Source organism: Phyllostomus hastatus, unplaced genomic scaffold (assembly GCF_019186645.2).
Source record: "Phyllostomus hastatus isolate PE091 unplaced genomic scaffold, TTU_PhHast_1.1 phas_contig_86, whole genome shotgun sequence".
Classification (NCBI taxonomy): domain Eukaryota; kingdom Metazoa; phylum Chordata; class Mammalia; order Chiroptera; family Phyllostomidae; genus Phyllostomus; species Phyllostomus hastatus.
In genome coordinates, this window is record NW_025333977.1 from 28,053,428 (window position 1) to 28,070,740 (window position 17,313).

Genomic DNA, 17,313 nt, shown 5'->3' on the forward strand with positions numbered 1-17,313 from the left:
AATGAGGAGTCCTTCCACTGCATTATACTCATTACTATGACACCTTGTGGTGAGACTTATCTAGTAAACTTAATATTTGAATTTCAAAATGCTTGTGGATACACGCATTTGAGAGGAATATAGAGGAACTGGAATTGTTTTAAGAAAGCACATTCTAGGTGCAGAGGTGACTTGAAATCATGCTATATGAAGGACAATTAAAAAAATAGGGATGATTGATTATTAGTCTAGAGAAGATAGACATTTTAGTAACCAGGCTTTGGAAGGTCGGGAAGCCACAAAGGGAGATAATCAGGTTGAGGGGGTTTAGGAAGTTTTAAAAGGAAACAATGGGTAAAAGGCAGATTCAATCTGAAAAGAAGAAATTTCTGTATATCAGGATTCTCTCAAGAATGTATGGGCTTCAGAAGAAATAATCAGATTTCCATTATGGATTTGTCTCATCACATGTTGTTGTTCCATCTCTTAGTGAGGGTATAATAAAAGTTTTCAACTAAAAAAAAAATGAGCTATTGGACTCTAGAGGGTAAAGATACTCTCTGCCCTGAAATTCTATAAATCACATTTTATTTAAATTTTTTCATATATGTAAAGAATAGAAACACCTGAACTCTCATTTTAAAACAGAATTACTATCCCTTAAATATAATTCCAAATTTCTATTATTTCCTTTGTATTGACTACCTAATCATATGCTATAGTACACTATGGGGATACATTTTATATTATGAATTAAGCCTTAATAAATCCACTTTTAACACAAAATCATGTGACTATTTTACACATTTTTATTAAAAGAAAAGAAAAGAAAAGAAAAGAAAAAGAGAAGCCTTTTTGAAACCTGTGTCTGATCTGTACAAGGAAGCCTTGGCCTCTTCCTCTGGGAAACTATACAGTCACCATGACTCAAATAAGGTATGAAACTCCTATTTAGGAATTACTTTAAAAAGCTTTAAGCAGATTTTTTAAATAGCTTTAGTAGTAGTAAATTTTAATCCTCCTAGGTGCATATTCTGAAACAGCCAAAAGTCATTCAAAGTAACTTCTAAGAAATAAGATTAGGATATCAAATTGATAAGTCAGAATTAATTTTCACAGCCTTAATTTCATTTACTTTTTTTAAAAAAGAGTTCCAAGTAATTCTTTTCCTAAGGTTATATTTTTGCCCTTCCAAGGACATGTGTCCTTATCTTTCTATACAATATAATCCAAGTCTTTTGTTAGTACTTCATTTCAGAAATTGTTTAACTTTTTTCAATGGAGAGAATGCATCTAAATCACCCATGTGCCTGTACAAAACAGTGAGGATTCACTACATCTCAATAGATTTGGGGAAAATTTATCTTTGAAAAGCTGCTTCCAATAATTATAATGTTCAGCTATAATGAAGAACTCTCTGTCATCTTATTGTAACTCACATGTTTGTTCTCATCTCAGCACTTTCATGACAACAGAATTTCAAATTCTAAGTACGTAGATTTAAGACCTAGAGCTACTGTTAACTGACTTTAGGCAAGTGACAGTATTTTTGAGGCTCTTCTCAGTAAAGGTCAATTAATAGTTAATATGAAGGATTATTGTGAGAGTTAGATTGTGTATGTAAAGCCATAGCATAGTCATTGGTTCATTGAAGTTTAATAAAAGAAAGCAATTATTGCTATTTTCTCATCATTACTCAACTTTACTCACGTTGAACATTATTTATCTAATAATTTATTAAATTTTAACTAATGCCCTGGTCAGTGTGACTGAGTTGGTTTCAGTGTCACTCTGTAACTTAAAGGTTGCAGGTTCCATCCCCAGTCCCAGTGTGTACCATCCCTGGTCTGGTGTCTGGGTGCATATAGGAAGCAACCAATCAATGTTTCTCTCTCTTCCTTGTGCTGTCTTTCTAAGAGCAATGAAGAAACATCCTTGGATGAGGATAAAAGTTAAAAATAAAAAGTAAATTATAGCTGAATTTGAGGGCACCATAGTTATCCGTAGGAAACCTCAAACTCTTTTCATTGTTCTTTACATCACTGGCTTCCATCTAAGTGAGCTTGGTCCCTTGAAAATGATCAGAGATTATTGAGAAATAAGAGAATGTTATGTTTAGAAAGACAAAAATATAATCATCAGCAAATGAATAAGTGAATAAATCATAGTTATTTAGAAAAAGAGTAAAAGTTAAATCCAAGAATTAAAAGAATAGATAATTTCACAATCAATTCTAATCTTTCTTTTTTAAGAATATTTTATTGATTATGCTATTACAGTTGTCCCAATTTTTTCTCATTTATCCCCCTCTTCTCTGCATCCCCACCCACTCCCATCAGCACTCCCTGCCCCTTAGTTCATGTCCATGGGTTGTACATATAAATTCTTTGACTTCTCCATTTTCTATACTATTCTTAACCTCCCCCTGTCTATTTTGTGCCTACCTACTATGCTTCTTATTCCCTGTACCTTTTCCCCTCATTCTCTCCTTCCCTTTCCCCACTGATAACCCTCCATGAGATCTCCATTTCTGTGATCTGTTCCTGTTCTAGTTGTTTGATTGGTTTTTGTTTTTTTATGTTTAATTGTTGATAGTTGTGAGTTTGTTGTCATTTTACTGTTCATAATTTTTGATATTCTTTTTCTTAGATAAGTCCCTTCAACATTTTGTATAATAAGGGCTTGTTGATGATGAATTCCTTAAACTTGACATTACCTGGGAAGTATTTTATCTGCCCTTCCATTCCAAATGATAGCTTTGCGAGATAGAGTAATCTTTGATGTAGGTCCTTGCCTTTCATGACTTTGAATACTTCTTTCCAGCCCTGACCTGCCTTCAAAATTTCTTTTGAGAAATCAGCTGATAGCCTTATGGGCAATGCTATATGAAGTCCTTTCCTCTTGCTGTTTTTAAGATTCTCTCCTTATCTTTAATCTTGGGTAACTTAAATATGTGTCTTGGTGTGTTCCTTTTTGGGTCCAACTTCTTTGGGACTTGGAGCTTTCTGGACTTCCTGGAAATCTATTTCCTTTGCCAGGCTGGAGAAGTTTTCCTTCATTATTTGTTCAACTAAGTTTTCAATTTCTTGCTCTTCCTCTTCTCCTTCTGGAACCCCTATAATTCAGATGTTGGAGTATTTGAGGTTGTCCAAGAGTTTCTTAAGCCTCTCCTCATTTTTTTGAATTCTTGTTTCTTCATTGTGTTCCAGTTGGATATTTATTTCTTCCTCTTGTTTCAAATCATTGATCTGAGTCCTGGTTTCCTTCCCTTCACTGTTGGTTCCTTGTATATTTTCCTTTATTTCACTTTGTATAGCCTTCATTTTGCAACCAAGCTCAATCAATTCTGTGAGCATCCTGATTACCAGTGTTTTGAACTCTGCATCAGATAGGTTGTCTATATCCTTGCCACTTAGTTTTTTGTCTGGAGTTTTGATCTGTTCTTTCATTTGGGCCATATTTCTTTGTCTTGGCACACCTGTTAGGTAGTAGGGGCCAGGGAGGGGCAACCTTTTTGCTGCTTTGTGGTGCTGTCTGTGGGGGAGTGGTAAGAGAGGGAACAATGCTGCTTGCTTGGCTCTCGTCCCACTTTCTATCACTTCCCTTGCTTCCCACAAGTAGATTGTGACCTTTCAGGTGCTGATTCACAGGTGGGTGGGTTTGTGTATGTTTTAGGACCTCATGGGCCTCTCCAACAGACTCTTGTGTGAGACTGGGTGTTTCCCCACCCCCACAACTCCCACAGATTTTTTACAGCCAGGGGTTTTGAGTCTTTAGTTTCCCCATGTTGAAACCTTTAGTTTTGCCCATCTGTCTCAATCTCCCATTGTTCCTACCGGTTTCTCTGTGGGAGATTGTGGGATCACCCAGGCCATCCACCACCTTGCCTTGCTGTGCATTCTCTCAGCCCCGGCTGCCCATATCTGCTCCTCTTACCAGTCTGGATGAATGTTTCTTTCACTCCTTGGTTGTTGGACTCCATGCAAATGACTTTCTGGCAGTTCTGGTTGCTCTTTGCTTTTAAATTGGTTGTTATCCTTCTTTTGGTTGTTTGAGAAAGCAAAGTGTTTCTGACTATGTCTCTGTCTTGTAAGTGAATATGATCTCTATTTTTAATACATAATTTTCTTCCCTATGATCTACAAGATAAAATCCAAATTGCTTAACATACTTATGTCAAGTAAAATCTACTCTTCTCATTTCCCACTGGACTGTCAATTCTAATCTTTCTAAATATGATCCTTGAATTCTGAAGATATCCCTCTTTATAGGGAAGGGTATAGTTGATGCTGAGCCTTAAATTTTGGATTTCCCTCCCTTTAGTCCTAGGGGGAACAAGTTCTTCTCGAGGAGACTTAACCATTAAGTTTCTGACTCTCCTCAAATAAATATTGAGAGTGAGGATTGGAGTTTAGAAACCTCTAATATGTGCTTGCCTGTTAAAATTTCAGCTCACTCAAAACATACCTTTTGTCCATCTTTGCCAGCAGTCTGAATGTAGGAGAAACCAGAATCTGATTATGATTGTATACCTAACATCTGTCAAAGGCTTGCTAGACATCAAGTCCTGTGCTGAGCACCTTACTTTATTGCCTTGTTTAATTTTCACAGCAGACCTATGAGGAAGATCCTTATATCATTGCCTTTTACAGAAAAAGGGATTGATGATTGAAGAGACCTTTAAATATGTATCTCATCACCCCTGTGGATTCTTCTCCAAAATGTATAAACTCAGTCAAACAAGAGAAAATATTGTTTTATAAGCATGCACCCACTTCTGCAACTCTTCAATCTCCAAGTGTCACCATCTTTTGGGGTGAAGCACAGAGTAGCATCTACTAACCAGGTTTACATTTCCATTCCTATGTGTCTCCATCCAATGCTCACCAGACTCGGTACTACTTTCCCATCCAAACACTCCATCTTTCACTAACAAGAAAACCAAAGTTTCCTGAACATATTATAGTATAAAAATAGACCAGGATCTTTACTGATAAATAAGCTACATCACCTATTACTCTTTGGGAAGGAGGAAGAGAGAATGTAATTTAGAATACGAAAAAAAATTAATAAATATGTCATTTTTATGAATTTTTAAATACAATTTATTTCCAGGTACATTATGTTACATTATCAAAAACACTTTTGAGAGTACTTCCGTTTAAAAAGATATACACAGGAAGAAATCCACAACAAAAATAGCTTTTCATCTTTAGAAGTAAATTCACAACATTTTTTATTTTATTGTACATGGAGGTAGAGAGCAAAGATGCCAATCATTTCAGAGCAGTGAAACTAGGTAACCCTCTTCAGAATCAACTACTTTGTCTATACGATCTTTTACAAGCTAACCAGCCAGAAATTGCTATAAAATTGGGCTTTTAAAACAGCAAGTCTGTTGTATGACTGGAGTTGAAAACCAAACTAAAGCATTTCCAACAGTTATTAAAACAAAAAGCAGGTCCCATTTGTATGCCCCTTGTATAGTGCTCTATATAATTCAGAGATGTCAACAGCTATAGTCTTAGCAAACATATGCCATGTTTGTGTACAGGTGAATGATATGCCTGATCTATGCAGGGGGGAAAATGGTCTCAGTGTACCTCTGAGCTTAAGCAGGCATTTCAGTATTTAAAAAGTGTGTCTGTCTGTGAGCTCTTTATGTTAACACAGGTTGGAAAGCAGGGGAAAATTCCAGAGGAGGAGCCCTCCCCCTGCTTCCTCCGTTGCCATTAGCACAGGTCTTTAGGGCACGTCTTTTCTCCTGGGTTTCTGTGTTTGTTTTACTCACTCACTGCTATCCTGTTCTTCAGCTTAGGGCGTTTTTATGAATAAGCCAGAACATTCTCAGCACAGAAGCCTCCCTACTATCTGAAACAATGAGCTTTAACTCTGAACATCACACAGATACAGTGAAGTAAGTAATGTTTTTTAATGATTGGTGGAATGATTTTTTTTAAAGTAGTGTTACTGCATTATAAAATATTCCTGTTGGAATATTGGTCTAACTTTTCCCACTTCCCGACAGGGAAATATGACTTAATGTAGTATCAAAACAAGAGATTGTATGAGCATTTTATAAAGTCTACAAGTGTTTTTTTCCCTCTTAATTTATGTGAAATGTAAAAATTACAACAAAACTTTAAAAACAATAAAATTTGTTGGTTATTTACACTGCAAACTTACAAGTTAGCCTCTTAACCTTTTATTTACTCTTCTATTGGGTAAAATTACATTTGATAAGAAAAGTTAAAATTTTATTCTAAGGTCTTGCTTGTGTATCCCGTTGTTTAATACAAGGAAGAAGCAGGTGCTGGAACCAAAGAAGAACCCATGTTATTAAGAAAGTGGCTTCCTATTCCCATGGAGACATCAAAACATGACAAATTTCAGAACAGGTCTACTTGAACAATATTGCTTTAAAATTATTGTCCTCTGATTTACCTTAAATAAGATTAGAAATGATATTGGAAAGTTGAGGAAACAAATGTATTTGGTTACACCTCACCATTAAAATTCAAGCACAGAAGCCCCAGACCAAAACTGTCTTTCAAGCCTCATAACAATACGAACTTAAAGTGAGGGCCTGACCCTGAACACATAAGAAGGCTTTCACTCAAGTGTTCAGGGCAACAAAGAAGAACCCTCCATTACTAACCTCACCATGAGAGACCACAGGCAGACAAACAGAATGGTTGTTGTGGAAAAGCAAATGCTAGATAAAAATGTACTTTTAGGAAATGTATCTGCAAACTGAAAATGCAAATGTATATTTAAGAGCTGTGTCCAGTCTCTTAGCAATTCATATCAATTGCATTACTAACAATATTTGTATGTTTTCTTATGAAATGAGGTTATGCCACTACACTAGATTCAATATTTGTAATGTTATATTTAGGGTCCTGCATTGTTTGGTGGATATAAAAAGAGAAAGTGTCGGAAGACACTCCTCCTTTATAGCCCATACACAAAGCAACTTCAGACATAGAGATTCTATGAGCAATCTTAAAATAGTAGAAATAGGATATCACCTATTGAATTTTTACAAATACTATTTTTCTTTTCTGCATTTTAGCACTGTTTTTTATAACTTAGAAATGTTTTGTGCCTTGGGTGGTGTGGCTCAGAGGATTGAGCACCAGTCTGTGAACCAAAAGGTCTCTGGTTTAATTCCCAGTCAGGGCACATACCTGCGTTGCAAGCCATGTCTCCAGTTGGGGGCATGCTAGAGGCAACCAATTGATGTATCTCTCACACATTGATATTTCTCTCACTCTCTCCCTTTCTTCCCTTCTCTCTAAAAGTAGACAAATAAAATCTTTAAAAAAATGTTTTGTATAAAATACAATATTATTTTCTATAATAATTTCAAAGTGCTAAATAAACTTTTTAATCTATTTTCTAACTATAATAAAGTCTATTAAAGAAATTGTTTACATAAATTGTGGTGGAAAAAGACTTGAGTTGGGGTGGTGAACACATAATACAATATACAAATGATGTATTATTGAATTATACCCCTGAAACCTATATAATTTTATTAAAAGTCTCACCCCAATAAATTAAATTAAAATATATTTTTAAATTTAATTTTATTTTAATTATTGTTCAAGTAGAGTTTTCTGCCTTTTACTCCCATCCCAGCCCACCACCCCCAGTGTTCCCCACTTCCCTCCTGTTTCCAACCCCCCCTCGTTTTTGTCCATGTGTCCTTTATACTTGTTCCTGTAAACCCTTCCTCTTCTCCCCTGAAATTCCCTCCCCTCTCCACTCTGGTTCTCTATTTCAGTGTCTTCCATTATATTTTGCTTTTTTGTCTGTTTTGTTGATTAGGTTCCTGTTAAAGGTGAGGTCATATGGTATTTGTCTTTCATCACCTGGATTATTTCACTTAGCATAATGCTTTCCAGTTCCATCCATGCCAATTAAAATATTTTTTAAAAGAAATTGTTTATAAATTTAAATCCCCAACTGGTAAAGTATAAATCCATTCTATTTACCCAAGTTTAAGTTTTTCTACTGTTCACCCATAACAGATCTTATGATATAACTGTTTGTAGAGATAAAATTCATACATTCTCAAACGCCTTCAAACTGTATAAAATGTAACAGTGTTCTTAAATTTTATCTTATGGGCTCTTTTGCAACAAAGCAAAGGATTTGCAAAATGCTAAAACTTAAATATATTGTCAGATTTGTAATTTTTAAAATAACAAAAATGGTTATTAATCTGGGCATTTAATCCAAAAATCCAAATATTGGCACATTAAATTTGTTCTAGATTGAATTTTCCCTAAATCGTATTGAGTCAACTTTGAATAATTAATTTATTTTTTAAGCATGCACACTTCCTCTGTCATAAAGTCACCCAGTTTTGTCCAGTTTTGCCTATATTTTTTGTTTGCTATAAATAAGTCAAACAAACCTAGGCATAGCTCTAGCCTTCCTGATGGCTCAGGGATGCAGGAAAGAGGAGACACCATGATGCCAGCCTGGTGATAACAGGTGAAAAAGCAACAGGAAGGGGCAGTCACCTGTATTTGTTTAAGGAAATGTGATCCTGATAATGCAATATTAAATATTTTATGGTCCTATTCAAGGATTAAAAAAATCAATCTACATTTTACCCATGTTTGTTCCAATGCATATATTGTTGACTATACGCCATCACTTTGCATTGCCTTCAGCACTTCTTTCATATATATGGACATCTCTCCCTGATCACTAAGTAACAGAAGCATGGCCATTATAGAAATCAGCTTAAGATCTGCTATACATACCCTGAATTATTTAGTGACACATTCCACTAGAATTATTTAGTGACACATTCTACATGTCACTGAATTATTTAGTGACACATACCTGTAGAGTGCATTCTTTTCTCTGAAAAACTCACTTTTATCATCAGAATTTATATTTGCTAATGTGTGATTGTACATATGTAACTTCTTAATCATGAAAAGTAGTATGTACACAAAAGATGGAAATAATTTGTCTAATAAGCATGGATTTAGTTTCTGTGTCTGGATATGGATAGTAAAACATGTAAAATATGATATCTGATGTTTAGGAGTTTATGATCTAGTTGCAAGAACAAAGAAATCATACAGAAAACACTGACTCAACAGATGATAATTAATGCCAAAATAGAACATAACCACAGTAATTTCCAAAGAGTTTTGAAAGGTGATAAACATAGGTTGACACCTCAGAAAAGGCTTTGGGCATTTGAGCAGCACTGACCGATAGAACAGATGTCTGAACAGGATCTAAAACAAATGAGGGGAAGAAGATTAGTTCAAATGTCACCCAATTTCTAGCCTTTCCTGCCTGCCTTGGATAGAGCTATGGCTTTTTTATGTCCCCAAGAAATACTTTACAAGCAGTGGCACTTGTTGAAATGTATTGTAATTAATCGCTTATTTGTCCTCTTTCCTTAATTCCTGCTGAGCTACTAAAGGCAAAGCAGGATCTTCTTCATTTTTATATTCCTCTTGTCTTGTAAGTACTCAATAAATGTTCACTTTAATATATCTTTGAATGATTAGGAAGCAATATAAACAAAGATACAGGGCAGAAATGAGCACAGGGTGTGCAAGTTTTATTGAAAGAATTGGATGTGTAGAAGAAGTTTTATGTTGTGTATAATAAAAGATCAATTTAAGTGATTGAGGAGAAGACCTAGAAGGGCCTTGCTTGTCGGGACTGGCATTATCTTCTCTTGGCTGAACTCATAATCTTAGTTTCTCTTGGTCAAAGAGGCCCATTAGGGCCCTAGGCCTATTATTACCTAGTGTTCTGTGACCAAATGATAACACTAATCAGACCATCGTCCTTAGACTTCATTCTGCCCGATATTGAGCCATCGGAGACTTCTGTGACATTATAAAGGGAATTTTCTAAAGGTTAACCTGGCTGTGCACTGGATGAGTTATAAGACCAAGACACTATTTCAAAAGTCCTGTCTAGAAAAAGATAGCAGTGAAGATTTAAAGGAAAAGACACTAGAGAAGAATGCTGGAAATAAACTGGTAATGATAAACTATGAGGGAGGATGTTGAGGAAGGGGGGAGGGTTAAATATGACTGCACATTTCTGTTGGAGGATAATTGCACTGTTGAAAGAATTAAACCTAGAGAGTAATCTCTGATGGATTTGTTTCAGGGAAAAGACAAATGGTTCACATCCAACAGGTCAGGGTGATAGTGAAATACACAGTGGGAATACCTTAGAAATAAGAGAGGACCTCTGGAAATACTAATGGCAATCCAAAAGGGGTGAGAATTAGTACTGTGGGTGTGGGTAAGATTTCGAAAGCAGAAGAGAGCTCTGGACTAGGAATTAGAAAATATCTGAGTGTCTTTAAGTAAGCCACTAAATCTCTTCCCTTCTGTAAAGGTGGATGATGCCTTGCCTTTTACCTCATGGGGAAGAGGTAATGCTCAAATGAGGATAAGACCTTAAAGTGGTCTTGAAAACAGGAGGCATTATCATGGACACAGCCAAAGGAGGGTAGGATTGAGGGTGGGGGTGGGCGAGGAAGAGGAAATTGGTAGCAGGAAAATGGAGACAACTGTCCTTGAACAACAATAAAAAAAATAAAAAATAAAATAAAATCACACTTTTAAAAAAGGAAACATAAGCATTACACAAATATGTATTGTTATTCATCTCCATACTTATTTCCCTGTCCTTCCCATGGTCATTTTTTATTATAAAAATAAATCACGTGCTAGAGTAATAATTTGAACTAAGTAATCACAAAAACCCCACTTACTACTCTTATTAATGTAAAGAATTGATCTATGTTCTACCCTGTATCAGAGAGACAATCTTAGGAGAAATATAAAACAATGCAATAAGAAGCATACACTTTATTTCTGTGGTTTACTTTGAGCTACATGTTGTGCAGCATGGACCAATGCGGTATGTGTGGCACAAAGCTTTTAAGTGTCTTGCCTACAGTTCGAACAACTAGTGCCATATCATCACCTAATCTGAGTTGACAGTCCCATTATTGTTTTATCTACCACTCATAAAGGACAAAAATGCAGCCAATTAACTGCAGCATGCCATCAGTTGCAATTTGTGCCCCAGTTTCAGAGATATTAAAGTGTAGAGCAAAGAACACATCTTACAATTGATAAAATATTAAGGTGATAGCTAGTAAATGCTTTTTCGTTTCTAGCCACTGCACAACACCACCTCCCATAAGGAAGGTGATCTGTAAATCCCTATTGCAGGGGCATCACCATTTCTCAAAGATTTGGTAGCACACTCAGCTGATTTGGAATATGATCCTGTGAGTTTAAAGGCAAACAAGAAAAGAGACAAATATTGCTCTACCAGCTATCCCCCATTCCTTTCAATTATCTTTCCCATTAAGAAGAATGATGGCAGGGTCTGAGGACCTTCAGGTTGCCCTGAACATAAGACCATTGCTGACATCACTCAGTCTTTGAGAATCTAGCCAGGACAGCTCTGCTATGGTAAGAAAAAATTACGTGTCTAGTAGGATATTTACAAGACACTGTAAATTTTTTTTCATGGGGAAGAGAGACTATAAAACCCAAATCAGGTGTCAAATAGACTGTCTAGTTGGCCTCATAAGAAGTCTTATGATCAATGAGAACTCAAAATATATTCCATTGCCTTGCTAATATAAGTTTTTATTCCACCAAGTTCTCCCCAGATAATGAATAAGTTCCTCAAAAGTATAAGACCTATTGCTAAGCTCCACAACATGTCATGTAAATTTTTTCAGTTTTCTTATCCATGTATGTTTATTTTAAGGATTTTTTACAAATTAAACAATAAAGATAACACAGAAACCACTTATGAATCCTGTTCTTCAAACCAAAGTTGAATTTTAAGTAGCCAATATTCTTCAAAATGCATTAATTGCCCTTTGTCTCTCTAATGCCATCCACAAAACAGAATGGAAGGTCATAAAGATCTCTCCACAGTCATATGTCAGCTCATGATTAAAAGGGGCAAGTGTCACATAAGAAGCCACCTTCTAGTCCAGTCTACTTTAGGTTCCTTGGATGCACAGTCAAGGAACTTTGAAAGGCTAAAGGATAAACCAACAAACAAAAGGAAAGGGAAGGGAAACAAACTCATCACAGTTGTTTGCACTGAGTTTAAAAATTCCACATGGAATCACAAGTAGTTACTGTTCCACATGAGACTGTGAACTCCATGAAGGCAGTGCTGGGACCACTCGTCTCTGTATCTCCAGACCTTAGCATCAGGGCTGACTCTCAACGAGTGTGGAAAGGATGAATGAATAATAAAAAACCTGTTATACTTTTGTAAGACTGGCAGCACAGTGATTCTCTATAATGAATGATATCTACCCAAGTTAACTGACCATGGATCATGCCATCAGGCTGGACCAGCTTTGGGGCAGCATGTGTGGGTGGGACAGGGTTTGTGACAGCCGGAAGAATGGACAAGATGACTTGTTAGTGGGTACTATGAAGCACTGGAGGTCTCACATGGCACTCTGGTCAGAAGATGGGAAATCACCTTTAAGGAGAGAATAAAGAGAAAAGCAGAATAACAGGACTGGTCAAGAAACCCACAGCAAAGAGTCAAGTGGCCAGGAAAGGTTCTGAAAACCCTACATGCAAGCTAAATGAGGACAGCAAGTCGAGGGAGAAATTTTATTAAGTAATACACATCCAGGGAAAAATAAACCTTTTGACAACAGATTTCTGTAGAAGACATAGGTTTCCTAAACATAGTCTGTGTGGGCACCAGAATCCTGACCCTAATAGTCAGGTAGGAGCCATTCAACTCAATTTTGTGTAATTACCACATGTAACTCACAGGAATTTTTTACCATAGGCATTATGACAAAAGAATTTATTAAGAATGATTGATGCCACATCTTTTAATGAGAAAGAAGCAGAGCATACCAGATATATACTTATACAATAATCTCTAAAAGTTAACTAAAGGCTACTAACAACTCTGAGTTCTCTTCCAGGAGGATATGATGATAACTAGCAGGTCAGGGGAGCACCTGTGATCCTCCCACAATGCCCCAGCAACTGAGATGTAAATTCTCAACTTCAGAGCCTCCTTGTAACTAATTCTTGGCCTTATTTGCTTTCTTTTAGTGTTTAAGTATTATATTTTATCACATTTTTAAACACTTTCTTCACTTTGCTATACATCACACACACAGCACTTGGGACACAGTTGGTGCCTGGATAAACATCCTGTGAATGAAGGAATAAACAAACAACCACACCTGTGCTGTCAAATACTGACTACAAGCTGAGCTCTCTGAGAATGACAACTTGGGTACATGTGCGATGTCGACTAAAAACAAAACCTATAGCAACTACATAGTTTGAAATGAATTCTTTTTTAATGAACATCTTATTTCATTTTAATAATAGCCCTGTTACTAACATAAAAATAAATGAACATCATAGTGAGTGACAGTAAGCATGAGGGGCAGAAAAGAAATAATTGACTCTATCTGCAAGGTTCTGAGAAGGCTTCTTAAAGGAGCTGATCTATGATCTGGATTTTGAAGACATGATAAGATTTTTTTTCAGAGAAGATTAAAGAGGATAAGTACTCCAGGCAGAAAGACTAGCATGTGCACAGGAAGTCCTTATTCCCATTTACTAAAGGCTTACTTTGTCTAGTCAGTGTGTGATAGAGATCAAAACTGCTTCTGATTTTTTAAAACATTTTATTTATGTATTTTTAGACAGAGGGGAAGGGAGGGACAGAGAGAGGGAGAGAAACATTAATGTGTGCTTTCCTCTCACTCACCCCCTACTGGGGACATCGCCTGCAACCCAGGCATGTGCCCTGACTGGGAATCGAACCAGCAACCCTTTGGTTCGCAGGCTGGCACTCAATCCACTGAACCACACCAGCCAGGTACTTCTGACTTTTAATCCCTATGTTATTTCCACTGCAATCTATCGTCTCTCTGGCTAACAGAATGCTAAACAATCAATCAGAATATCTTGAAAGACAGGAACTCTAAGCACAAGTTTTGCAATAAGTAAATTTCTGAATGGTATCTGTAAAGAAGGAAACCCTAAAATAAGTGATAATCTGTGAAAAGAATCTGGAACACAACCAGAAATATGGTCCCAGCAGCTGGAAAAGACAGAAAACCAAGTACCTGATAGATACCCTGAATAAACAAAATAATGATAATGATCCTTATAGTGATAAAGTGCTTCCCAGACAAAGTAAACTAAAGGAGTTCATCATCACCAAGCCATTATTATATGAAATGCTGAAGGGAATTTATAGAAGAAGGAGGAGGAGGAGGAAGAGAAGAAGGAGGAGGAGGAGATCAAAACTACAAACATTGAAAATATCAATATATTCATAACTATCAATAATTGAATCTAAATAACAAACTAAGCAAACAAGCAGGACAGGAACAGAATCATACATATGGAGAATATTTGGATAATTATCAGCTGGGAGGGTAAAGAGGTGAATGAAGGAAAAGGTACAGAGAATAAGAAGCATAATTGGTAGATACAAAATGGACAGGGGGATGTCAAGAACAGTACAGGAAATGGAGAAACCAAAGAACTTATACCCATGGACATAAACTAAGGGGAGGAATTGATGGAGGGAATGGGGGTGCCAGGTAGAGGGGGGCAAAGGGGGGAAATTGGAACAACTGTAATAGCATAATCAATAAAATATTCTTTTTCAAAAAAGCACCTTAAGTCTCCAACACTGGAACACACCCCAGGAGATTAAATTAGTCAACTTGCAGAGGCTGATTAAGACTTTACTAAAATGAAAAAAATATATACTTTTAAGAGCCATGCCAGATCATTATTTAAAAAATAAATGAGAAAAGGAAGCAGGATAGCACCTTAGAATCTCCTCTTCCAAAATAATAAGAAAGATAATTTTGGACTGTTCATACCAGTTGTTGACTACACAGACACCACAGGTGAACAGGACAGTCCCAAATCGCCATGAGAAGCAGAACTCATGCATAGAGGTTGCAATGAAAGCTCATGTTTCAGACATCTGGGTCTTAAAATTAGAGCCATGCAACTGTGAAACTGTCCTGTATGATACTCTAATGGTGGATACATGTCATTATACACTTATCAAAACCCATAAAATGTACAACACCAAGAGTGAACCCTAATATAAACTATAGACTTTAGTTAATAAGGTAATAATGTTAGCTCATCAGCTATAACAAGGGTACCACACTAAAGCAAGGCATTAATAAAACTGTGGGACTTTGAAGGTATGAAGGAACTTTCTGTACTATCTACTCATTTCTCTGTAAACCTAAAAATGCTTTAATATAAAATAAAATAAAGTATATTAATTTTAAAAACTAGGACCATTTCCTTGTAGGCCCTGAAGCTGTAACTCATATTCTTTCAAATCTATTAAAATGTACTCATTTCACAGTAAATATTATTGTTGCTTTAAAATAGTATTTTAATAATTTTTATAATTTTTTATAATTTTGCTTTTTAATTGCATATGACTAGTCCATTAAATTTATCTTCATCAATTATCCAGCAATCATTGCACATACTCACAAATTCTTGTAAAGTGAAGAAATTTAACCTACAAATTATCCAAATACAATAAAATGTTAATGAATGTTAAATATGGCCCAAGCTTATATATTATTACATTTTGAGATAACTAGATATGTTTCAGTTTAATTTTACCATGATTTTTTTTTGTATTTGGGCCAGTAGCTTTTATCTTTCAAGTCTGAGACATTTTCATAGAACCTAAAAGCCATTAATCCCTGGTGTTATATTTTATATCTGCACTGCCCAGTGTATAAAATGGATCTAATCAGAAGATATATATGTATAATATATGTATACATGTATATACAGCATATAGATTTAAAATAATGATACTAAGTTACAGGGACTGATGCACTAATATTTATTTTTATATTAAGTATATTTCATATTTATTATATTTCATGTTCATATTTTAACTGGTTTCAGTAACAAATTTCTAATGTTAGAAAAAAACAGCATCCAGGCATACTACTGCAGCTTCTTACCCTGTGGTTGCAATACCTTCAAATGAATAATTTACATGACCCCACATAGGGGTAATATGATACATATGATGAGACCTGTCCTATCACTACTTCCCTGCACAAACTACCAGAAATGAAATAGTTTTTAACAGTGCTCATTTAAAAAAAAATACTTAATGAGGTGAAAGAAATGAATGCAAATTTAAAAAGGACAAACATTTTATATTGTTCAACAATGACCACGTCAGTAATCTTGCCTCCAGACTTTCCTTGATAGCCTTCCTCCTGAAGCACAGAGTAGGAGACTTTGACCAAGAGTCATTGCGGGTATGAGCAGATTTTGTGGAGGAGAAGCTTTGCAGCTTTGCTCAAGGAAACACCTTACTGAAAGTCTGAAGGTATTCAAGTTTCAGTACTTTAAAATAGTGTTCTCAGTGTAATCCGAAAAGTCAATTGTCATGAACTATCCAGAAAATGAGTGTGGAGTCATTCATCAAAATTGGGCCTGTGACCTTTTTCTCAGTTATTTCACTTGGGTTCTCATTTGGTTTGATGGAGAAACGGAACAATAAAAGAAACCATAGTTTGTATAAATAAATCATTCGCCCAGCTTGCATTGAAGCCCTGTGAGGAGACATGGGATGAGAAATAGGCATTCCACACAGGTGATGGTAATTTGACTAATGGATATTTATTTGTCCATTCACCAAATTATTGCACATGGATGGTAAGGATGGGCTTTGTTCCTGACTATCATTATAAATGTAAAGCAGTATATTACCATAGACATAATGAAAATAGAGAAGCATGTACTAAGTAGAGTGGCAGAGCAGAGAAGAAAGGTTTGCAGAGAGTTAGGAAAGAATTGCTGGAAAAGATGATATTTGTGTTAGTTTTTTAAAAGATTTTATTTTTTTTATTTCTGGAGAGAGGGAAAAGGAGAGAGAAGGAGAGAGAAAGAAATATCAATGTGAGAGAGAAACATCAATCAGTTGCCTCCCGAATGTGCCCAGACTGGGCACTGAACCCTCAACCAGGCACATGTCCTGACCAGGAATTGAGCTGGTGACCCTTCACTTTGTGGGATGATGCCCAACGAACTGAGCCACACTGGTCAGGGCTGTGCTAGGTTTTTGAAGATGAGTAAAAGTTAGCCAGATGGGAGAAAGTTCATTCCAGGCAAAAAGAGAACATGTGCGAAGGCATTGAAGTTGAAATATAACTCATGTATTTAGGGAACATATATGTAGCTTAGGTCTCCTAGCACTAGAATTACATGTCTATTGAGCACTTGAAAT